General features: G+C 46.8%; 1 protein-coding gene across 3 annotated transcripts in view; it reads right to left on the bottom strand.

The window, feature by feature from the left end:
• Positions 1 to 24,436, bottom strand: part of FMNL1 (formin like 1) — a 593,200-nt gene that overhangs the window by 563,399 nt on the left and 5,365 nt on the right. The gene's annotated exons all lie outside the window — the stretch shown is intronic.

Below are 24,436 nucleotides of genomic sequence, written 5' to 3'. Positions count from 1 at the left end.
CAGAAGTTAGCTCAGTGTGTGAAGCACCCATTGCAGAGATATGTGTTTGTAAGAAAATTAGAATACCACATTCCAGAAATGCTGGCTGAGCCTTTCCTATGTCTGAAGTTTATAAACCTGACTGCATATATACTTGGTTTTGCAGAACAACATCTGATATTATCAGCAATGTACCTGCACCAGACAGGGGTTGCTATAAAAATGAACATATAATCCGTATGGTGAAAGTCTAGAAATTGGTTTGTTTAGATGGGGGTTGTAAAATCTATGGCATACACGGTTAGTCCAAGAGGTGAATAAGTTTCCAAATTCAAGACTATGGAACAAAAGCGTTCATGCTTGTATCATGGCTTTGTCAGCAGATGATACAGTGATCCTGGTCAAATCATCTAACATCTCTTACATTACTGTGCTGTCTTTTGCGAGGTTTGATTTCTCGCATGGGGGTGGCATCGTTTAGGCCATTACTTGATTTTTCTTCTTATGGAGGCCATTTGATTGGAAGTGGTGGTAGACAAAAGAGAGTGGACCAGATGTTGCAGGCCTTGGGCAAGCATATTTTAAGGTCTGCTCGTTTGACAAAAAAAAGGTTTACTTTTTGTAAAAGTCAAAGGTTTTTATACACGTTTATAAATGAAAATGTCACAAGCCATAGTTTTGGAAGTATTTAAAGCTTTAAAATACAAAATACAAACGCAGATAACATTTGTTATATCACATTGATTGGTATGCTGGTACTTATATACTTTCCTTGGTGATGGAGAGAATGAAGCTAGAATCATTCCCATTTTGCATAACACCCTTCTATAATATTTTGTTTAAAAATTGTCATGTTTGGTAATGGGATTTGTATACTTTCCAAGTCCGTTTCTATAAAATGAGATTGTTTTAGTTCATGGTAAGAAATGGAAAAGAAAGTGTTCAAATGCAGAAATTGCAGAGTTGGCACAAATCCCAGCTTCGCCCCTTCACCCCTTAACCAATGTGTGATCCTGGGAATCTCATTTAATCTTGTATTGCCTAACCTCTCAATATTGCCAGTCCCTAAACCTTTCAAAATGGTCAGCCCTTCCGAGGGATTTCCTTCTCATGGTATGATCTTTATAATAGCCTTATTCATGGGTTCACTGGCTATAGGGTTTCTTCCACTTTAATAGTGAGCATATTTATATCGCACACCACAGGCATTTGTTCTTTTGACATCTAATGGCAGCAATATTTGAAAACCATATTTCACTTCTAATCCCAGTCTATCTGGTCAAAGACACCTTCCCGGGAATTTATAATCTGTATCCACTATCCATGCTACGGTATGTGTAGCTTTCTCCTTCCTTCCGATTGGTCTCCTCTGTCCATGCAGGAGCACTTTTGCATTCTGTGAGGCAGCTAATATGAGTTCTCTGTCTATTATGGGTTACATGTACCTTTTCCATATGGTTCTGCATATACTACAGGCTGCATAGCTTCCTGGATGCTATTGATAAAAAGTATCCTGTATGTACTAGAACAGTAACCTCTTCGTAGGCTGCTAATGTTGGTCTTCAAATGGTACTTGTTTATCATTCTGATTAGAGCAAGAATAAAGAGGGCAAGGGGAAATAAAGGGAGTAAATGTGCTTATTATACCGCGAGACAGCATATCAAACTATAGGTTGTGAGCACGACAGGTGGGGGCGGGCGGCGCAACCAGTATTCTTAATCCCTTATTCCTTTGGTTTGTTGGAGGAGAGCCCCAAAGATATCCGTGCCCAGGGCTCCAAAAGTGCTTAAAATGGCCCTGTCTGTTCCCCTTGACACCGGAAGCACTGTGAGTGCTGGGGAGAACTCTTTCATTTCCCTTAGAAATACTACCAGAAAGGTTCTGGATTGATATGATATGATATGACATGGTGTTTTTTTTGTATTGCGCTCATACACAAGTGTGTCAGAGTGTGACGAGGCAAGGGAGAGGTACAAGGGAGCACAAAACAATGATCTTACTAGGCCCAGTGACATCGAGAATGTGCAAGTGCAGGGGAGAGGGTAGGGAGAAAGTGCAAGGGGGAGGGGAGGAGTGGAAAGTGCTGAACATGGGATAAAAACAACAACAATAGGTAGTGCAGCCAGCAGGTGGCAAGTGTAAGGTTAAAGCACAGACAGGGATGTCTAATAAGTGCAGGTAAGGAGACTGTAGGGTTGCAGATACAGACTCAAGTGCAAGGGTTGCCAGGAGGCAGTGTGGGTGTGTGGCTGGGTGGGCAGGGACCTGGGCCTGAAAATCAGAGGGTAACCAGGTGCCCGGTGCTGAAGCAGCCAAATCAGCAGGGGAGAGGAAGAGCGAAGGCAGAAGCAAAGAGAAAAGTCTTGAGGTGCTTCCGGAACTGAAGGTGGTTCTCCTCAAGTTGCAAGGAGGCTGTTCCAGAGGGAGGCCCCAGATGAGGAAAGACTTGTTGCTTGGAGAAGCGACTGACCCTGAGGGAGTTGGAGGCAGAGGGGCAAAGAGCTTGAGTAGGAAGGTGTTTAAGGACGGAGAGTTGAAGGTATTTTGGACCCAGGCCCCAGAAAGCCTTGTGGACATTGCAGAAGGTCTTGAATTTAATCATTGCAGCCATTGGGAGCCAATGCAGAGATTTCAGGGATGGAGAGATACGATCCCAGGGCTTGGGATCAAGAATAAGTCTCGCAGTCCTGTTCTGGATGAGCTGCAGAGGACGGAGAGTGGTTGCAGGCAGATTTAGAAAGAGGCTGTTGCAGTAGTCCATCCTAGAGAGAACCAGAGCTCTGGAGACAGTGAGCTTCTGGGGGAAGGAGAGGAAAGGAAGAATACCTCTCAGGAGGTGCAGCTGGTAGTGTGGCTTCTTAGAGATGTCAGAGATGTGAGGAGAGAAGGAGAGAGTAGAGTCGAATATGACCCCGAGGTTCTTAGACTCTCATGTGGGAGCAGGAAGAGTGCCAAGGGAGGCTGGCCAGAGAGTGGCAGGAAAGGAGGGAGCAGCTGTGCTGATGAGGAGAATCTCTGTCTTACTGGCATTAAGGCAGATATCATTGGCGACACACCACTCCTGGATAGCAGACAGTCAGTTAGAGATGAGAGAAGGAGAAGAGGTGGCAGATGGGAGCCTGAAAATGAGCTGAGTGTCATCCGCATTGCACTGAAAGTTGAAGCAGAGAGTGTCAATGCGGTGGGTGAGAGGTGCCATTCAGGGGTGTTGATAGGTCTGGAAAAGATCCAGGGCTATGCTAATTTTGGGACTGTCGAGACTAGGGGCTTGCTAGCCTTTTTGGTTGTAACCTCTGAGCCTCTATCCGGGGCTACAACCAAAAGACCCGGGGCTATAATCCCCTAACCCCTCTGCCCCCAGCAATGCCTCTGGTGCCAGGTATTGGTTGAAGAACCAGGGAGAGAGGTTCGAACCCTTGGGAACCCCACAGGTTGAAAGTGAGAAAAAGGAAAGGGAGGACCCAAGTTGGACCTGGGAGGGTCGATCAGAGAGGAAAGAGGTCAGCCAGGCCAAGGGCCTGATCGGTTATACCCAGGTTATCATGGAGATGGTTGAGCAGGATGGCATGGTTGACTGTGTCAAAAGCAGAAGAGAGATCGAGTAGGATGAGAACAGATGGGATGTTAGAGTCGAGGTTGGAGAGCAGCGCTTCACAGATTTTCAAGAGAGCAGTTTCCGTGCTTCTGGCAGCTCTGAAGCCAGACAACCAATAGAATCGGTGTGAAGATTAAGCTGGGAGGATTGGATATTAAATTGAGATTGCCAACTCCTCTGCAAGTCGATAGATTTTACGCTCCTCACGCAGAAAAATTGCATTCTCTTGATAGGACCCCTGTTCCTGATTTTCATTGGCCAGAGCTCCGTTACCAGGGCAAAGACCAAAGGTAACAGTGGGAGTCCCTGTCCAGTTCCCCGTTGCAAGAAAACCTCGTCCACTTGCCGTTCCCTAGTATCCTGACCTGGAGTTCTCTCATTTTTACGGTCCCATTTTGATGATTTACCCAATATTCACTAAAACACTTATTAGAAAGAGCCATACAACACCGTCAAATGCTTTCTCTGCACCCTGGATCATACATTTACAGGTTTTCCATCCCTTCTCACTTTAAGGTTAAATATGTTTAAGGTCTGGCATTGCGTGCAAATCTGGACTGATCCAGAATCACCAGAAATGGAAGGATCTGTTCCAGGCTAGAACCTCTGAGTACATTTTAGCATCCATATTAATCAACACGATAGGCTTATATGATGCAAATCAAGTAGCGTGCTTCTCTAGTTTAGGGAGCACCGTTATTGTGAACTCGTTCCTCGCCTCTGTGATTGGCCCTGTTCTATGAATGGTGTTGGACAATTTCTTTAAAGGTTTCAATAATACACGTGCACGTTTCTTCTATAGGACATCCCTAGGAATCCATCACGGCCCGGTTCTCACTGGGGTTGGAATTTTTGGCAAGCAGAGTCATTATTTATCAAGGTGTTTGGTACAACGTCATCAAGCAGAAGTAACCACTTCATAGTGCTGGGGAGGCGAGGAGGGGTAAAGGTTTATTGAAGATGATACTTTGAGGGCGGGTGGGGTGTTTGGGGTGTTGTTGTTTTTCCTCCTTTTTTCTCCCCTTTTTCTTACTCCATATTCTTTCTATCTATTTGCATTGCTTATGTGGAATGTGCATGTGCTTTTTGTGTTAAGACCTAAAATTGTAAATTAAAAAAATAAAAAAATGAAAGAATTATGTCAGATTTGTTGCTTTTACATGCTTTATGAGTGTCAGGCCCTAAAGTCATAGGGTGATAGAGCCGTCGTTTTACAGTTTCCCCATTCAAGTATTTCCATGTAAATGTCAATTGTTCTGGTGCAGCAGATAGCAAGACCACCACAAGTGGTGCATTTTCCTTGAGCAGAGACAGCCACACGCAAGTGCCTACATTGCATAGTTATCAATTTCAAAAGGTATTGCACCTCTAGCTAATGAACGTTTGCACCCAGTGTAACATAAGGACATCACCACTTCAGAAATCTCAAACTGTCCCAAGTTAGGTGCAAGCATTTCATCCAGTCCTGTTTTGTTGTTGTTGTTGCAACCTGGGACTTGTCATACTGCATTTACAATGGATAAAACAAAAAGAATCAAAATGCCAAGTCAAAAGGGGGTCTTGGTGAGATACTCACTCTGGGCTAGGAGAAACAAAAGGTCTCAGCACTGTGCTGGTAGATTGGTTGCATGTAGCCAATAGGGATCAGGGTTCCATGATCATTGGCGTTGTTCTGTATATGGTCATGTAGCCTCTTGGTGGCTTGCACTATCGATATGGTTGGTTAAGTACAGTAGAGGGGGGACTTTATCCCTCATAAATAACTAGATACAAATACCCCCCCACACACTGGCATGTAATGTAATGTTGAGAGGTGTTTTACCTCACACCTATGCCATTTTGACATCCTCATTGCACGTGGCTTTGTAAGGAAAGAGGTAGAATAGGTAGGGGGTGTCAGTGGGATAGAGCGAGTGGCAGGTGGGAATCCTAAGGTGTTGATGAAAGTACCCTCGAACAATCCTCAGTGCTGCTCTCGCTCTGAGTGGTTTGCAGTGACACTTGGATATGTGTTCTATCCAATAGGGAAAGCCCAAGATCTAATAAATCACAGAGCTGTGGGATTACATTGGCCACTGGCTTGTAGGGGTTAGGCATAAAGGTTGAGCATTGACATGGCTGTGCGCAGTGGTATTGGATGGCATGAAGTTGCCGAGTGTGAGTGTAATAAACGACCTGGTCATTGGCTTCTGGAGCTGTCACCGGCTCTCGCTCTCACCTGATGCCAGCAACCAGCCTCCCTCGAGAAATCCCTATTGGCTACATTTGTAACACAAGGGGTTCAATAAGGGGTGAGGGTTAGTTGTGTTTTAGGATTTGTGTTTGTAGCAGATGGTGTCTTGGGAATGTGGTGCTCCTGGTTCTTGTTTCCTTTAACAAGAATGTGAAGGCTCTTACCACTCCACTCTAGACTCCCCGTCCACCCATTTGTCTCCAGGTCACCCGGGAACCTGTTTGGAGTGCATGAAGCATCTAGTCCAACCTTGACCAGCAAAAGCCGGATATCTCCCACTTGTGCCAATATCTTCAGTTCCTTGGCTTATGGAACTGAAGAGGCGATGACAGGTCCGGTGGCAGTTGAACTCACTCCGCGGGGTTAGGAATGCCAGCGTCTCTGTTGTGGTTTAATTCACCTTGTGTTGCTTATGGGATAGAATCACTCTAAATGTAACTCCTGATTCGCAGCCTGAGCATGTTTCTACGTTGCAGAGATGTGATGGAATCTCCACTTTATTTATTTTTATTTTTTACATTAGTATAGCGCACAAACAGCCCATGGGCATCGTGGCGCTGTTTACTTGAGGGTAACTTAGTTACAGGAAAGGTACAAATGGGTTAGGCATATACATGTTGTACATTTATACATAATTGATCATAGGTTATGAATACACTTAGCAGGTTAACAGGAAATGCAGTAAGCACTCACCAGGGGTGAGTGTGGTGTTAATCATGTAAATAGCACGGTTTTCAAGGCCTTGCAGAATGCTATAGGTGATTCTTCTTTTATCTATCGTCTTTCTGTCATTTAGGAAGAATTATCGTATGCAATAATGGCACTACACCAATGTCAGGCAAGTGTGGCAAACTCTCACCCTGGACTTCTGAAGGCGCATCTATCAACAGTCATGTATCACTAACCACAACCTTGTGTTTTTTTCTTCTCTTCTACAGATGTGCAGAAATTCCGATTGGTCCGAGCGCAAAGAAAATAACCCCTTGGAAATAGTCTGCCAATTTGTATCCTCAGTTTTTTGTGCTTAGATCTGGTTAATTCTTCTTTGGCACGGTAAAGGGGCAGAGCCTCGATCCTTGCAGGTAGGGTCCTTGAAGCAACTGGCTCCTGCTGCCAGTGAGTGAAGTCTTACATAAGCTCAGACTATGAAATCCTGCGAGATCTTAAAATCTCTCAAGATTTCGCTCTCGCGTGATTTCTTCTGTTGGTCTGGGATTTTGGCTTGCATGTGACTTCCCTGTAAGCGTTGCCTGGGACACAAACACCTGTAGTGCGTGACCCTGTCTGAGGTGTTCTATTGGGAGTTTGCGGCCCCACGTGGATCTTCCCCTAAGATACCTGGCCCCCCTCCATCCCCACTTGCCCCACACTGATCCCGCAGGGAGGAGGGGTCCGGGCTTCCACATTCTGTGAATGTGTGCTGCGTGCGTGTTGATCCCAGGGAGGCCACGACAGTGACGTGCTTTACGTGTGTAGTGTAAGGCTTTAAGTGGGCCGGGGCCTGCCGGGGCTGGGCCCCGGCAGGCTCCGAAATTTCATTTTGAGGCGGGGCTCTGCCGGGGCCCACTAATCTCCCCGGGCAGCCCCGGCCACTACACGAAAAGGCATTTTTTTCTACAGCCTGAAGCTCTCGCTCGTGTGCGAGAGCTTCAGGCTTCAGAAAAAAATGCCTTTCAGCTATAATGGTGGCGCCGCACCTGCGAGGCATCCCTTTAATCAAGGGATGCACGTGGGCCGGCGCCACCATTATGGAGAAACGTGAGGCCGCTGGAAGCAGAGGCCTTGCTTTCTAAATACTGAAGCTCCCGCGGATTCGCGGAAGTTTCAGTCTTTAGGAAAAAGGCCTCTGCTTCCATTGGCCTCACCCTGTCCGCCTTAATGGTGACGCTGCCCCTCCCCAGCTGGCGAGGGGCAGCAACACCATTAAGGCTGAATAGGCGAGGCGCTGTCCCCTGCCAGGCAAGCCTATGCAAAATAAATGCCGAGATCAGCACCCTCTCCCCCATAGGGGAGAGGGTGCTAATCTCTACAAAAGGCTGCCTGGCAGGGGTGCCAGTAGCCCATTGAGCCAGGGCTCGTCAAGGGGGCGTGGCCTAACGGCCCATCAAGACCCCGTTGTTAGGCCACACCCCCTCGATGGGCCCCGGCTCGATTTGTAGTGCCACTTAAGGCACTGAGTGTAAGGTGGTAGGATATTTAGAAATGAGTCTGTTAGTGGGAGATAATAAAGTGGTTGGACATAGTATAATGAAATATCTATTAAAATGTACATGTTAATAGGGAACTCAAATGATTACATTGGCAGGCATCTGCTTCCGATTGCTTACCTAAAGGTCCCGTTGCGTGTCCCGCCCTTCGCTCTGGGAGGCGGTAAGGAGACCTTCCCTTGCAGCACCATTGCAGCACCATTGAGCGGCCCAGGACCTCACACTACCGGTATGTGAGGAGGCAGAGTAAGGGGGTGGGGTCAGTGACACAACATTGACATGCTGTTGGCTTGGCCCAATCACATTGAGATGGCTTCCTCCGGCCCCACTAAGAGGACCAATCAACAGTCTGATGGCCAAATGTACAGGTATAGTTCCACTCCCTTGGCAGGGCATATTTTTACCTGTTCATGGGACAATTTGTAGAGGAAGATTTTATCCCACAACACAAATGTGTCTTCTTGGTCGTAGGTTATGCCAGTTTAAAAACATCACCAGCATGGTATATGGCAGCACCATTTAGTGGAATATGTTTGCCTAATTGAAGCCCTATTTCCACAAGTGTTGAACAAAATAAAATAATCACCCCCATTTAAGTTATCTTTGACCATACTTTCTAGCAAATCCTAAATCCAGATGTCGAGGCTCATTTGTGGCTCTTATGCTATTGAACACTGTTCGGATCTGATATCCACCCAGCTCCCCTCACACTCTGCGGCGGTGTTGAAGACGGGCCTCATCTACATTGCGGCCCTTCCTCATGTTCAACTTTGCAATTGCTGTAGTGCCTCAGAGCCACGTACCCAGAGGCGTAGCCAGGATTTTCTAACAAGTGGGGACTGAAGCTAATGTAGTTGGGCCCACTGCAGTGGCATTAACATCTGTAAATGCCCACACAGCGCTGCTGAGTGGGCGGGTCTTGCCCGCTCAGGCCCTATCCTGTCTAGTCCCCGGCACATACCTTAGAAGGCGTTCACTAAGTGTTCAAATCCATTGAGAACAAGGAATGATGCGCCCCAGCATTGACGCGAGACTTCAGAATCCTATGCATTACCAACTGTGCCTTCCAAGGCAGGGTCCTTGAAACCACCATAATGAAATTCATCTCGCAAAAGCCAGGCAGAACGCTGCGGTCCAGTTACGCTGCCTTAGTAACTGTGCCAAGCTTTAATTGTAAATGCCACAAAGGAGTGTCCTTCACGTTACTTTCAACAAGGCTCAGTAACTCTATCCCCTGGTGGCTTCTCATAGAGGAAAGCCACCTGGTTTCCAGACAATACTTTAAAACGTGGCCATTCAAACGACACACGAAAAGCAACCGCCTCGACCAACATCAGCTAACAACCCTTGCATTGCTGGAGACATTACCCAGCCGGAACCTTCTCTGTGTACTCTCACCGACATGCTATGTGGCCACACACAAGACATCAGCCGAGGATTTTGGTGGAATGTATTTATTGGACAATTGTAGGGCGTCTACACACAAGTGTTTCCAGGCGCCACAAGACAAGACGGTGGGGTGGCATGGGATATCATAAGAAAACAGCACAAGAGCAAACGGAACGGGTCCTTCTCAGTATCTGGGACCCAGAGGTCCAGCTGTGCTAACGTAATCCTCCTCCACTTCCCATTAATAGCCATCTGAAACCTCAATCTCCTACTACCATACACTGCTCACATGCTCAGCCATCGCACAGGGCAATGAGCTGCTTACAAATACACCACATTAACGGAGCAACACCACTGCTTACTTTCCTTGTCCTGCCACCAGCGCAGGGAATGGGCCAGAACAAAACGCCTTGCCAGAGCATCCCAGACAGACTCTAATGCTGCTCGTTAAAGCACTGCACAACCCCTTCTTCAAGGAGGGTTCAGAACACTCAGGACTAAAGACAGCCTACAGAAACTGCAGAAGCCCCACGTACTGTTTTGCAGCTGTTCAAACTGTTATATATGTCCTGCAATTTACAAACATCTCTTTAGTAGGGTGAATATTGTGCCATATCAAAACAGAAGAGTCTATTATTCGCTTATAAGGGTTTCTTACTGAATAATTTTAAGATAAGTTTAACATTTAAAATTGTGGACATGTTGTTCCCATAATGCTCTTTGCTTTTATGCAAATCCCCAGGATTGGGTTCAATATAGAGATACTGGGCCTCATTACAAGTTTGGCGGTAGCCTTGCTGGTAAAACTTTCAGGCTGCCGCCAAACTTGCAAATGTTTTTCGGAGCCCGCAAATGGGCAATTACCGGGTCATTACCTCCCTGCTGGACCCGGTAATTGCCCATTTGCGGGCGCGGTAAAAAAGATGCTCTCCATTCCCATTCGGCCCCATAGAGTTGAATGGGAATGGGGAGGTTGGATGCACCGGTACCGTTTATAACGGAGCCGGTGCATCCAACATGCTGTGCTCGCTGGGTCGGACGAGGCGGGCAGAAAGGCAAACATGAATACAACTGGGAACTACGGTACCGGCAAGCTTACCAGTACCATAGTTTCCAGACCGGCAAACTTATAATGAGGCCCAGTGTGTTGCCCCTCGGCCCCGCCCCCTTCTTCCCAAAGCCCCACCCCTCCTAAGAAGTGATGGATCCCCCAATAAATGTTTTCCATTTCCAGCACTGCCTGTCACACCTTCTCAAGACAGTGGCTAACACGAACCCAGTCGCGCATCTTTGACTTCCAATTGATGTTTCTCCGGCTCTTCCCTCGCAATGAAACACACACCCACGTGTCTCTGACATTCACCACATAGCTGCATACCGGGTAATTCTGCCCTGCATGCATTAACACCTCAGGATTTGCGCCTGCCTTTCTCTCTATCCCACTGACAACCAACCACCCCTCCTCTTTTTCTTGCAGGGCCACGTGCAAGGCAGCTGCCAAAATGACAAAGGTGTACTGTACAAGACCACTTTCCATTACAAAATGTTACTGGTCCGCAAGACATCCACATTTGTGAAAGGTTTGAGGACTCATAGAGGTCCCGTCACTTTTAGAGAAGCATCAAAAATAACCCTCATGGTTAGCTACAGACAGCCTTTTACGTTTTAACATTTTTTGGGGGGGTTTATGCGAAAATATCTTCCTGAAAAACATCTTTTTGAATGACATCTCCTGCATATGCTTTTTTTGGTTTTAGTCCTTTACTGTAGGGTGGGGAGTCTTATCGACCTCCCCCTCGGATTACCCCTCTTCCCTGCCCCGTTCCTTCATATTTTTTGTACCCATTTCCCCTTTGCCTAATATGTATGTTGGGTCAAAGTTCATGAGAAAGATGTTTTTGAGGAAGGAGATTTTTCAGAAGGCATTGTCAGAAGATAACATTATTTTATGGGTATGGTATGAAATGATGTGCTATGTCACTTATAATGCACACACTACAAATTAAACTCTCTCTAGACATCTGGTAAACCAGGTGCAAATGCATCACAACAAGCAGGCTTCTGACTTTTCTGAACAAGGAAAAGATTATCCACTTTTTTGTTTTGGACAATTATAACAGTGGCTGCCCTATATTTAAGATAAACCAATTTGCATTGACGTTTTCCCAAATGCTATCGCTAATAGATTTTGACGCGCTGGACGGATTTGGCTGAAATTTTCTAAAGGTTATGTCAGGCACAGGCCCATCCAAACCGGAAAAGGACATTTTGTCAAACAGTTCAAAAGTTATTAAGCAAAGAAACAAAACAATTTTCCACCTAATCCCATACATTTTCTGAGATAGAATAATGTGCTTCCTTTGAACAACTGGAGCGCAAATAAACACTGGATGGGTTTGCACCAAATAAGAAACAACTCGGGCGCAAAGTGTGGGAGATATTCCTTATTTTTTGGTTGGGTGTAAATCTGTCCAGTGGGTTTTGCAGCACTGAGGCTTTTTAGAAATGTTACACCGCTATTTATTTCATTTGTGCGAGAGATTCCAGTGGTAATACAGAGAGAAGCCGAAAAGGAAAAGGGCTCAAAACGATATTTGGAGGAGGAAAAGGGGCGTGTTCATATGAAAAAAGAGGCGTGGTGGATGAAGAGGGTCACTTGAGTAGTTGGAGAGTTTGAGGAGGGCACAGATCACGTGTGGAGGCAGGTCATTTGCATTTTACTCCTGTGGCAACGTCCTAAAACACGCTTAGAAAAAAAGATGCATCACGGGAACTGATGATTGGAAAGGGCCGGGGAGGAGTTACAGAGGGGAGGGAAGTTGGGGGGATCAAGAAAGGAGGAGTGGAGCACATGGAAAGCAGCAGTAGGAATGGGGACGACTTCATTTCTTTAGTGTTTTTACATTACCATGGTACTCGGCAAATGCTGTATTACCGCGGTAATGATTACTCAAGAAAGCAACATGACGGTGATTGCGGTATGTCCCTATAGGAATTTTACAGGGGAATCTACCACAGAAATAAAAGGGGGGGAGCAGAACAGTGGCCCATGATTGGTTAGTTGGAATGGTGCAACATAGACAGCTGAAGGCCATGGTCAAGTTGATCTGGTTATTTACTCGGCATGGGGTTATGGTACACAGTCCTTTTTATGAATTAGTGCAACATGGAGATGTCCCAAATCCCATGGGGTCTGGTTATTAATGAGTGAGGGGGATGTGGGTCGCGACCAGAGGCCTTGGCCAGTAGGTCAAGGCAGGGATGTCCTTTGGGGGTTGCCAGGGGTCGCAGCTGTGACCCCTGAGGTCTCTCTTGCTACCCCTAAATAATATACATATATATCTATATACATTTATTTTTTATTTTTAAATGTAAGCTCCTGGGCTGTGGCCATCACCATGTGGCTCTTTGTTTCTGGAGTGGCTAGCTTTCTTGTTCAGGCCTCTTAAAAACAGCAGGTTCCACAAGTGTAACACTTTGAGCAGTGACCCTAAATAAGAAAGAATAGGAATAACAAATAGTTTGTCTTTCTGGAATTCTATACAATAATTGCCAGATATTGTTTGTTTATTTATTTCATTGTAAAGCGCATATACAATCCGTAGGCATTGAGGCGCTGTTGCAGGTACAAAGTGCTAGCCAAGTTTGTATGGAAACAGGCATAGTTACATACAAATACAAGGTAAGAGTGGGGAAAGCCTAATGACAGTTATCATACAAACACAGAATCATGACTGACTGTAGTTAATCCTAAAAAACAAACCTTCGGCAAAGTTGCATACAGGTACAGGGTAATACAGATATAACGTAATGGCAGTTCTTATATAAACATACAGAAACATTACTGACTGGCAGTTATCCTACAAAACACAACCTCAGGGCGGTGGGGCAGGAGATAGTTCAAGTGGGGGCGAGTGGCCTGGGGTGGGGAGTTCAGGTTTAGGCGAAGAGCTGGGTTTTTAATACTTTGCGGAAGATCCAGTAGGATTTCCCTGCCCTCAGGGAGGGTGGGAGGTAATTCCAGAGCTTTGCAGCAAGGTAAGAGAAGCTAGAGCCTCCGGCTTTGCATCTTTTCACTTTGGGAACAATGACTCTTGTAAGAGGTCCTAGTGGGTCTTAAGGACTGGGCTTTGCCAATACTTTTGGAGAGGTATAATGGAGCTGTATTGGAAAGGCACTTGTGGGTAATGGATAATGTTTTGAAGATAATCCACTCCTGAATGGGGGGCCAGTGAGCATCCCTTCTAACACTCGAGATGTTCTATCTTTTTGGGATGTTCAGGGCTGCTCTGAGGGCGTTATTCTGGATGACCTAAAGTTTGAGGATGTTTCTGGATGAGGTGCCATTGAATCGGACATTGCAATAATCGATCTTCGAGCCAATGATTGCACAGGCAATGGTTAGGCAATTGTTTTTCAAGAGGAAGGGTCTGGAAGGGTCTGGCTGCATTGAGGACATTGGTGGAGTAAGCTGCTGAGGAGGCATGAAGGATACCATGACAACCATTACCACCTTCGAGCACCAACCATTTGACAGTACTAACAACCAACTAATCACAATGGACATAAAGAGCTTGTACACGAGCATTCCCCAGGTCAAAGCTATTGAATGCATCAGGTACCACCTTACCACACATATGACACAAAGGAGAGTGCCAGTGAACTTTATAATGGAACTGCTTGAACTAGCCCTCACCAATAATTTCTTCAGTTTCAACGACACATTCTACTTACAAACCTGTGGCACTGCTATGGGTGCGGCATTTGCCCCCAGCATGGCCATAATATATATGGCTGAGTATGAACACAGTTTCATACTGAACACAAACAATCCATTCAAGAAAAACATCCACCTCTGGCGGAGATACATAGATGACATCATCTTCATCTGGGAAGGACGCAGGCAAGAACTACAGATTTTTTTCATGTGGATCAATGGACAATCTGAGGATATCCAATTCACCATGGAGAATAGCAACACAAACATCAACTTCTTAGACCTCAATATTAGCATCACTGACAATCATCTCAAATGCTCTATCTTCAAAAAGGAAACAGACAGAAACACTATTTTGCATTACAAAAGCCACCATCCAAAGAACTTACGCAATAACCTGCCATATGGGAAATTTCTCAGGATCTGCAGAAACTGCACGGAAACAAGAGAATTCAAGATCCATGCCAGCAACCTACAACAGAAACTGGAAACCAGGGGATACCCAAAAAAATGGTTAAAAAACGCAATGAAGAGGGCCCTCTATACACCCAGGGAAACACTTCTCACTCCAAAACTACATAACCCTGCCACAGACAACACGTTGGCCTGTATCTCCACCTTTGGAGCCAATACTTCTCAAATTAAACACATGATTAAAAAATTCTGGCCAATAGTACAACTCAACTTACCAGAGGAACCACTACCAAGGATGGCCCTGAAGAGAAACACAGATCTGAAAGATCTTCTTACTCTTGCCAGATCCAGATGCAAACCCGCCAGATCCACATTATGGAACATGCGCGAGATCCGGGGGCACCACCCCTGTGGTAGCTGCACGGCTTGCAATCAAACACAAAAAATGAAATCATTCCCCATAGATGGTAAGGAATGGGAACTTCGCCAATTCACGATTGCAAAACATCTAATGTAATTTATGTAATTGAGTGCACATGCAAATTAAGATACGTGGGACAAACCTCAAGACCAGTGCACAAATGAATTGGGGAACACAAATCAAGGTTCAGGTGCAAAGTACATACAGCACCTCTAGTGTCACACTTTATGGAGTACCAACACGGACATGACTCCTTTAAATGGTGGGTTATCGATAGAGTCCTGGAGACCATCAATACCTCCAATGCTTTAAACTTTAAGGAAGCTTGGTGGATCTTCAAATTACAAACCTTGACCAAAGGCCTTAACGAAGCTGCCCCTACTGATTACCATGCAACCACACTTGGATTTCTGCATTATTAGGGTAATCCAGCAGATTCCTCCAGTGACACATAGCGGCCCGCAGGATGCACATTTTCTTCCTGCCCACTCAATACATCAGGCCTACGCTACATGGCCCACTGCATCCATCTTGTCCATTAGGACATCACTGTGTGATTTACCGCCTGTCACGGCTGTGCCTCCACTACACATAATACATGATATTAGGTCTCTATCAGAGGTCCCCACCCTGACCGTGATGATCAGATGACTATCCATATAGCATCCACATAGCATCAGTCACACACAGAGCCTTACACCGATGACGGGACTTTACTACGCCGTCCTCTCTACAGGCGTAGCCACTTTTTAGCAATGTCCACATAGCATTCCTGCAGGTACGCCCTCCTGTCTTGACATTAGTAATTACCGGCTACCCCGCTTCAGGTCCCCCAGTTTCCCATCCATCAGGGATCTCCAACTCCATGACCCCTTCTCTCAGAGACCTCTGCAAGGCAGACGAGTGTTCCTGCCTTCCCTCACGTTTCTCCCCGCTTTCACGGGACACAGACATGGCTAACAGCATAGCCGCCCACTTATTTGATAATAAGCACTGCATTCGGCCAGCGTACTCAAAGGTATACACTTTCACAAACTACACAAAACTATTATTTACGATCAGTCTCTCGTTGCCACATACGTCTCCATGACAATGACAACACGGACGCCTTAACATATGCGCATGGGCGCTCCTGAGCGACACGGTGTTCGCGCATGCGCGCATGGCGCGCCAACAGTACAACTCCATTTTAGCCAGGCACCCGGAGCATCCACACATTGCGGCAAACCTCGGAGTGCCCATCCACATATATTTGCAAGGTGAGCGCTAACTTTTCTGACTTGAAGGCAGACACCTTCAGCCTCCCTCGACCCCCACACAGAGCACCTTGGTGCTGCCTTTACTTGCCAATTTCGAAACTGCTATGGCGTTGATTCCCTTCTGAATCGCCCCTCTTTGTTTCTTTTTGTCATTCATATTACTACAGGGCATTGATTCAAGACAGGCCCTGCAGCACACTGTCTCTGCCATTCATGCAGCACAGCGTAACACAAGCAGTCCACTCCAAGATCTCTGCTACTGCTGTCTTGAGAACTAAAAGAATTACCTGGAGCAGAACCCCTTTACTGCTTCATGGAAAGGTCGGTGTAAGGACCCCAAAGGCCTCCAGCCCGTCATTTGGGTTCTACCGTTTCACCCATATGGTCTTTTAACTTTCCAATGCTTACTCAGCCAAGAAACTCCAATGTGCCTGTTACTGAGTACACATATGTCCTTTGTCTGTCTTTATGGAGACCTGCACACACAAGGCCCCAGAAGAAGGCTGTGACTCACAATAACCGAAACGTCAGTGATCCACGTGGCAAAATGCTTAGGACCACGAACAAGGACCACACCAGATTTCCTTCACTTTTCCATAGACATCGACCAGTCTCTCTTGGTCTTGGACCAGTCCCTTCTGGTCATTCCACAAAGCGCTAGGCACAGAGACAGACGCAACTCTTCAAAGTCTGACTAAGCCCCTCCTGGGCACACTACTAGCGCCGGGCGCCAAAAGACTTTATTTTTCAAGCTTCACTGGCCCATACGGCTTGGATTAAAGAAAGCAGATACTAAATGCAGTACTTTACTACAAGAGATTCATATGAAGTAATATTGTGTTGATCTCTAGCTTCTTTGAACTGATGTATAAGCACATCAAAGAGATATGTTATTTGCCTGTCTTCTATATCTGTAATTGACTGCATTTTGCACTGTTCACTATTTTGCACATTGTCACGATTTTTATTGGTTGTTATGTTTTTAAAAAATCATGTTGTTTTTTTAAAATCTTTTCAGGAAAAAAAAACGAATACAAAGCTACATGAATAGCCAGAATGATAAAAAGGCTTATGTAGACTGATCTCAGAAGGTGGTTGTTTCTTCCCCCAGCGACAAGTATTAGTTACCGCTGTTCAGGTTTTTCAGGAAGGTGTAAATCATGACTGCAAGAAGTTATTGCGGTCTTTAATTTGTAGGACAGGATTACCCCCTGTTTATATGCTGAGGAGGCAATGGCACTTACTTGTCTGGTCATGGTGAGTGAGGCGTCTAGGTAGACCCCTATGATATTTACAGTGTTAGAGACAAGAATTGAGCAGTTGTCAATCATGAAGACAGAATAGTGATTGTTCAGATTCTTTAGGGCGCTTGGAGGGCCAACAATCAGGATTTTTGTTTTGTTGCTGTTGAGACATTGATGATTGGCAGCCATCCATGTCTGAATTGTGGAATAGATCGAATTCAGGGTGTTAGAGTCTTCTCTGTAGTTGCCTGAGAGGGGTGTGAAGATTTAGTGTCATCGGCATAGTGTATGCTATGCCGAGAGAATCTAAGATGTGTAAAGGGGCCTGGTGAAGATATTATAAAGCATAGGGGCGATGCAGGATCCTTGTGGCACTCCACAGATGAATGGATGATCGGAGAAAGAGAGGCATTGGCGATCTCTGAGAAAACCCTCATGACGCTTCCATTCAAGAAAGATGTTATCCAGGCAGTGGCAGATAGTGAGAAATGAGCATGAGTGGTGAGGTGGTGGCAAAGGATCTGGTGGTTGACCAGGTCAAAATCCGCAAATAAGTCTAGGAGGTCCCCCACAAACATCTTAAAGCTTCATTGCACCTCTGGAAATCAGCAGCCGAAACGACACCCCAGGAAACCCACACCAAGAATCCACGCCTCAGGCCGCGCACCAGCTTATGCTCAGGTGAGTCTCCTGAAGTTGCTCTCTGTCCAGCTACGACTCCATCAAACTGCAATACATTCACAGGGTTACCTCCACTCTCCAAGCTCAGACTAATATGCCATGCACAACCCAACTTGCCCTACCCAGACGCCTCTCCCAAACTAGTACACAGCAGAATCTCAGGCCCCTCTCACCCTGCAACTAGGCACCATCGCATCACTCGCTGAAAACAGAAGACTAAATCCTCACTCAAAGTTCCAGTTCCCCCCTCAAACTACCTTCCTCATGATCCCACCTTCCCTATCTATTCCACTTCTCCTCCCATGATCATCATCATCAAGGACCCCACCAATATCCTCAGCATCTCCATAAACAAAGCTCACTCCAACAACAGACAGCTCCCGCTCTTCCCCACCTAGCCTCTCAGATCCAATCCCCTAACCCTGATCAAGCCTCTGGCACCTTGCACACTGACCCTCAGTCCTTCCCTACATGTGCCTTGATCAACACTCAATCCCTTCCTGCCCACGCACTCGATATCCACGACCTCATCACCAATAACAACCTCGACACATTAGCCATCACAGAGAGCTGGCTTCATAAAGCATCCGGCCCTGCCCTGGCCTTAGCTATTCCCACAGGATATACCATCCTACAGAATGACAGACCCACCTCCAGGGGAGGCGGAGTCGCTATGATTGCAAGAGAATCCATTCTCCTCAGACAAGTTCCCACATCCATTGATGGAAACATTGACCTTCTCTCTATCAAATTCTCACCATCCCCTACCTGCACAATCACCATTCATCTAATCTGTCACGCTCTTGGTCCTTCTCCAAACTTTGAGCAAAACATACTTCATATTCTCCAGGACAACCTGAAAGTTTCCTCGAAAATAATTTGGCTAGGACACCTCAACATGGGCCTCCACTACCCCAATTATCTACCATCTAAATCATTCTCTGACACCCTCAACACACTGGCTTCACTCAACGCATCACTAACCCCACACACAATAAAGTTCTCTGTGCATGGATAAGATTTCTTTAGCATCTGACTTGGCATTGCTGATTCTAGTGTTGAGGGAGTTTGCCTTAGCTGTGATTATGGCTAATTTGTATTGTTTGGAGGCTTTAGCGAAGTTCTGCTTTGCAAAGATGGTGAGCTCTCTTAACCAAGCTTACTGGGCTTGTCTTTTCAGGGTGCGTTTGTTCTATATACAGCGCTTAAGCGTAAGTGCTATATAATAACACATCATTATTATTTAGCATTGGACGTCTGCTTGCATTCACAGTAATTTGGTAATATGGGCCTATACACACTGATATTAACGATACATATGGTGATCCATTTTTGTATGAAATATATATCACATTATAGTAATATCGTAACCATATTTTTCGTAGTGTACTTAGGAACAATGCTATGTTATGCCACTTCCTGTTTTGTCAAGGGGTGAAAGTTCATGTTCCATTGCTTCCTGTGATATCACTTCGGGTGGGGTCAAATGATATCACTTCCTGTGATGTCATCAGAGGTCGAGGGCCGTGAGATGTCACTTCCGCTACTCCTGGCAATTTGGTGAAATGACATCCCTGGGCCAAGGGTGTGGCCACTGGGATCTTGTTAGTTCAGAGTCAGGAGGATGTGGGCCAAAGTCTTTTTTACTAATTGCTGCCACATGAACAGGGACCTCAGCGGAAGGCCATGGCTGGTGGGATCTGGTTATTTTCTAGGCACATGGGCCACAGTCATATGCCATGTCCACAGGCTGTGGTGTTTTTATTAATTAGTGCCACATGGACATTGGCCATGACCTTGCAGAAGATATATGATAATGACACCCTTGAGATTCATTGAGAACAACTTTGTTAAGACAGAATTAAGATGAACCGATTCATCGATAAAAAACCCTGGAAATACAGCATGTATGGGAAGTGATGAAAATCTTAATTGGGAGTCCCCCTCGGTGCTCAGCCCAAGAGCACATACACGAGATCACAGCGGGCCCAAGAGCACATACACGAGATCATAGCGGGGCCAAGAGCACATACATGAGATCACAGCGGGGCCAAGAGCACATACACGAGATCACAGCGGGGCCAAGAGCACATACACGCGATCACAGCGTGGCCAAGAGCACATACATGAGATCACAGCAGGGCCAAGAGCACATACATGAGATCCCAGCGGAGCCAAGAGCACATACACAAGATCACAGCGGGGCCAAGAGCAAATACATGAGATCACAGCAGGGCCAAGAGCACATACATGAGATCATAGCGGGGCCAAAAGCACACACATGAGATCACAGTGAGTCCAAGAGCACATACATGAGATCACAGCGGTGCCAAGAGCACATACACGAGATCATAGCTGGGCCAAGAGCACATGCATGAGATCACAGTGAGGCCAAGAGCACATACATGAGATCACAGCGAGGCCAAGAGCACATAAACAAGATCACAGCGAGGCCAAGAGCACATACCTGAGATCACAGCGGGGCCAAGAACACATGCACGAGATCATAGCGGGACCAAGAGCACATACACGAGATCCCAGCGGGGCCAAGAACAGATACATGTGATCACAGCAGGGCCAAGAGCACATACATGAGATCATAGCGGGGCCAAGAGCACATACATGAGATCACAGTGAGGCCAAGAGCACATACATGAGATCATAGCGGTACCAAGAGCACATACACAAGATCATAGCTGGGCCAAGAGCACATACATGAGATCACAGCGAGGCCAAGAGCACATACATGAGATCACAATGAGGCCAAGAGCAGATACATGAGATCACAGCAGGGCCATGAGCACATACATGAGATCATAGCGGGGCCAAAAGCACACACATGAGATCACAGTGAGACAAGAGCACATACATGACATCACAGCGGTGCCAAGAGCACATAAACAAGATCACAGCGAGGCCAAGAGCACATACCTGAGATCACAGCGGGGCCAAGAACACATGCACGAGATCATAGCGGGGCCAAGAGCACATACACGAGATCACAGCGGGGCCAAGAACAGATACATGAGATCACAGCAGGGCCAAGAGCACATACATGAGATCATAGCGGGGCCAAGAGCACATACATGAGATCACAGCGGGGCCAAGAACAGATACATGAGATCACAGCAGGGCCAAGAGCACATACATGAGATCACAGCGAGGCCAAGAGCACATACATGAGATCACAATGAGGCCAAGAGCACATACATGAGATCACAGCGGTGCCAAGAGCACATACACGAGATCATAGCTGGGCCAAGAGCACATGCATGAGATCACAGCAGGGCCAAGAGCACATACATGAGATCATAGTGGGGCCAAGAGCACATACATGAGATCACAGTGAGGCCAAGAGCACATACATGAGATCACAGCGGTACCAAGAGCACATACACAATATCATAGCTGGGCCAAGAGCACATACATGAGATCACAGCGAGGCCAAGAGCACATACATGAGATCACAATGAGGCCAAGAGCACATACACGAGATCACAGCAGGGCCAAGAGCACATACAAGAGATCACCGCTGGGATCAACAAGGTAAAAAAAGACATCATGCATGACATCTATAGGGGCGGACGCTGAGTTAAGATCAGTGCCACTTCCCACAACCGCCAAATTTCCTGGGCTTTGTTGTGATGAATCGTACATCATAACTATGGGCCTCATTACACGGAAGGCGGTAATCCAGGGTGCTATTAGCACCCTGGACCATGCCGGTAAATTACCGGCACCGCCTTGGCGGAAAGGGGATTTACCGCCCCATTCCAAGGTTGGAGGGGCGGTAAATCCCCCTTCCGCCATTGCCCTTCCCCATTCCCATTTCTGCCCCATAGGGCTCTATGGGAATGGGGAAGGAGCTAATTACGGCACCGCAATTTTGCGGTGCCGTAATTAGCTCCGAGGTCCCTTAGCGGGTTGGTACTTAACGCCTGCAAGAAGCAGGCGTTAATTCCTCCAACCCGCAAAGGGACCTCGTAGTACGGCGGTAAGGGTTAACGGTCACCGTTGCCATTAACGGTGACCGTTAACCCTTACCGCCGTCCGTGTAATGAGGTATGTCTTAAAGGTTTTTTACAGAATTTTTTTTATATATATATATATATATATATATATATATATATATATATATATATATATATATATATATATATAGATATACACATTTATTCTCTGGTTGAGGTTCAATGTTTCTGCAGAACACTCAGAGTGGTGCAAGAATTATGCAGAATCAGGAAAGGAGCCCAGGGCAAGTTCCCATTTAGGCAGAGAGGTTTCCAGGTGAAGCACACCATATAGGTAGGCAAAAGAGGGGTTCGCTGGTGTGATTGATATTCTTCACGTGGAATGCTCCCCGCTTAACCCGGGAACTGTTCCATGCTCTAGAACTTTGACCCATTTTACCCCATTTGCAGTGGATAGTAAAGAATGATTGGATGAATTTGGTGAAGATTGTTCTAGGGCAGTGGTCGAAGAGTATAAAAAAGTATTGAAACAATGTTCCCTCTGTTCTCCCCATTTTCTGCCGTCCCCTTTTCTGCTCTTTTCCCTCACCAGCATTTGCCACCGCAGCCCCATCCCAATTCAGACTCTCTACCTGGGTCCTTCCTTTCCTCCCCTGCAGCTCACAAGGCTGTGTTTTACAGCAATGGTTCTCACAAGGCTGTGAAAGACTATGCATGTGAATGACTACCATTAGTGTGTCACTGCCCCCACCCCCACCCCCCAGCAGGCAGATCTAACCGCCCACCATTCACACCTCCTAAGGGACATGCAGGGACTATAGCCACTGACACAGCCCTCCAATTACCTGCAAACACCTCTCTGCCTACACAAGCACCCCAGCGCCTAAAGCAATGCCCAGATTCCTGCCTGACTGCTGGGAATGGGCTCCCTGTGCAGGCAGTCCAGTGAAATGAGCAAAGCGTGGCCAGCACTTGCGAGATAGCGCAGTGAGGTTTGACACAGGATTATTACCAGCAGGGCCTCGGTTCAAATCCTCAGCAGAGAAAACATTATTCACTACAAAATACAAGTGGCCTTTCCTACCGTCCTGGAAAGGTACTCCTGGTCACATAAAGTAAAGGAACTGTGCAAATTTTCCTAGGAATGAAGGGAACATCGTACGGTCGAGTGCTTTAAGTGGCCTGCACACTCGGGCCGGGCTCTTAGGAGGCGTGGCCTGGCAGGGGCGGGTACCGCAATTAGGAGGCTACACTTACCTCACCTGAATGCTGCCAGTTAGACCACGCCCCCGTAAGAGCCCCAGCTCAGTTTTGCAAAAGGACAGCTGCCATTCAGGTAGAGGTGTTTCCATTTTAATTGCAGTGCTGACCCCCTGCCAGGCACCCCTTCCCCTGGAGATACAGGGATCATCACCCTGTCACCGAAGGTGATGATCCCTGCATTTCAAATGGAAGGGGTGCCTACCAGGGGTCCGAGAGACCATGAAAAGCTAGGCCTTTTTTTGTAAAGCCTGAAGTTCTCGCTTTCACGCGACGGCTTAAGGCTTAACAAAAAAAGCCTTGCCTTTTGATTGTGTCGCCGACCCCCCCTCCAGACACCCCTTACATTAGAGATGCAGGGAGGTCGGCGACACAATCAAAAGGCAAGGCTTTTTTTCCAAAGCCTGAAGCTTTCGCTTACACGTGATGAGCTTCGGGCTTTACAAAAAAAGCCTTGCTTGCTACCAGCCTGGTGGGCTGGGGTTAGCAGCGGACTTCAGGGGCCCTGGCAAGGCTCCATCTCAACACACAATTTTCAGAGCCTGTCTAGCCCGGGCCCACTTAAAGCCCTGCTCGTAGCCATTAGTTCCCTCCCACTTCGACCTCTGGGGTCCTGAAAGGGGGTCTAGTAAAACGCATTTCCCATCCATTGTCTCCTAGACATCCATTATGAAGTGACAGCATAAAAACTGCTGAACAGGACATAATGGTGCCCATCCCCAGCCTCCCTCCTCCCACCCACACCCCAGAAAGGCCCCAAGCTGAGTAACGCCAGCCATCACACCTCCTCTCAGGCTGGACTCTGTTGAACGGGTATCACGCCGTGCACGAAGTGGGGGAACGTGAGGATCCGAATACCACAGCAGAGCCGTGCCTCACAAGGCGCCGTTCTCTGCAGGCGCTACTCATATCGCAGCGTAGCTCACTGAAGCTTGAAGCTCCAATGCGGAGCCCCCCTTCGACGCCCCCCTTCACCTGCTCACCCTACATAATACAGGCAATCTGTATCCAAGGTGCCCGGCCCCCAACCCTGACTCAGACGTCAGATTCTCGTCTGCCTGATAC

This window comes from Ambystoma mexicanum, chromosome 13 (genome assembly GCF_040938575.1).
Source record: "Ambystoma mexicanum isolate Mex_15411 chromosome 13, UKY_AmexF1_1, whole genome shotgun sequence".
NCBI classification, from domain to species: Eukaryota; Metazoa; Chordata; class Amphibia; order Caudata; family Ambystomatidae; genus Ambystoma; species Ambystoma mexicanum.
This window is presented reverse-complemented; position numbering and strand designations above follow the sequence as displayed.